At 39.9% G+C, this 1,770-nt stretch overlaps 1 protein-coding gene across 2 annotated transcripts in view; it reads left to right on the forward strand.

The window, feature by feature from the left end:
* Nucleotides 1–1,770, forward strand: part of Samd8 (sterile alpha motif domain containing 8) — a 50,464-nt gene that overhangs the window by 12,523 nt on the left and 36,171 nt on the right. The window lies entirely within an intron of this gene.

Genomic DNA, 1,770 nt, shown 5'->3' on the forward strand with positions numbered 1-1,770 from the left:
CCAGGCTGGTCTCGAACTCACAGAGATCCGCCTGCCTCTGCCTCCCAAGTGCTGGGATTAAAGGCGTGTGCCACCACCACCTGGCACTTTTTTTTTTTTTTTGAGACAAGGTTTCAGATAATCTGAGCTGGTCTGTAGATGACAAACTTCCTGGTTCTTCTGCCTCCCCTGCAGAGTGCTGGATTATACCACCACATGGGGCTTACTTTTAGATTTTTTAAAAAAAAAGTTTATTTATTATTATATATACAGTGTTCTGTCTGCATGTATACCTGCAGGCCAGAAGAGCGTACCAGATCTTATTACCACATGGGAATTGAACTCAGGACCTCTGGAAGAACAGTCAGTGCTCTTAACTTTTGAGCCATCTCTCCAGCCAATACTTTTAGATTTTTGAGGCACCTTCATATAGTTTTTTAATTAATTAATTAATTTTGGTGTTTTACCTGCATGTTTGTCTGTGTGAGGGTGTCAAATCTTGGAGTTACAGGCTGTGGTGAGCTGCCATGTGGGTGCTGGGAATTGAACACAGGTCCTCTGGGAGAGCAGTCAGTGTTTTTTTCTTGACAGGATTTCTCCCTGTGTAGCCCTAACTGGCTGGCCTTGAACTCACAGAGATCCACCTACCTCTTCTGGGATTAAAAGCCTGCACTGCTAACACCCAGCTCAGAGGCAGCATTTTGTTTTGTTTTTGTTTTTTATCAGACAGAGTTTCTCTGTATAGCCTTGGCTGTTCTGGAACTTACTACATAGATCAGGCTGGCCTCAAATTTACAGAGATGCGCCTGCTTCAGTCTCCTAAGTGCTGGGATTAAAGACATGTGCCACCACTTGGCAGAGGCAGCATTCTTAACCGTGGTTCTGAGTTTTATATCAGATTCTGTTGGTGATAAGCTCTATCAAATTTAACTCCCTAAATAAATTTTAGTTTATTCAGCCATACATTAAACAGTTACACTAAATGTTTTAGATCACTGCAGAGTTAACATTGTAAGGATTCTGTGCTCGTGGTTAACAAAGTGATGTATTCAAAGCCTCAGACTCAAAGTCTTGGTTCCTCCTGGGGTAACGGTGAAGGCATTCTTGAGTTACAGTTAGAGTTATGGGAATGAAGTTGATGTAGTCATATCGTGCTTTTGGATATTGTGGTTTTGCTGGTTAGCTCAGTATTATCTTTTGTTAGTATGTGTAGACCTATACAAATTAGTAGTTTAATTGATTTTTTGCTTATCTACTTAAGTGTATTATACCTCACTGAAAAATAATGTTTTAATTTTTTAAAAAATTTTTCTTACATGCTCAATATATAAAACAAACTTTGGAAATGTAGACTTAAGAGCCTGCCCTAGAATTAGCTATTAATAGTTTTTGTTGTTGTTGTTGTTTGTTTGTTAGGTTTGGTTTTTGACATAGAGTTTCTCTGTGTAGCTCTGGCTGTCCTGGAACTCATTCTGTAGACTAGGCTAGCCTTGAACTCACCAAGATCCACCACTCTGTCTACAGGACTAAAGATGTGCGCCTCCACCTCCAGGCTAATAGGTTTTTTGTTTGTTTGTTTTTTTCTGGTTTTCATATTTATATGTGTGTCTGTGTATCGGTATATGTAAATGAGTACAGGTGCATGTGGAGGCAGAGGTGTCAGATTCCTCCTGGAGCTGGAGCTGGAGCCATCCAATGTGGGTGGTGGGAATTGGATTCAGGTCCTGGAAGAACAGAGCTCTTACCATCAACGCCTCTTACTTAAAAAAAAAAAAAAAAAAAAAAAAAAAA

Source organism: Microtus ochrogaster, unplaced genomic scaffold (assembly GCF_000317375.1).
Source record: "Microtus ochrogaster isolate Prairie Vole_2 unplaced genomic scaffold, MicOch1.0 UNK21, whole genome shotgun sequence".
Taxonomy (NCBI): Eukaryota; Metazoa; Chordata; class Mammalia; order Rodentia; family Cricetidae; genus Microtus; species Microtus ochrogaster.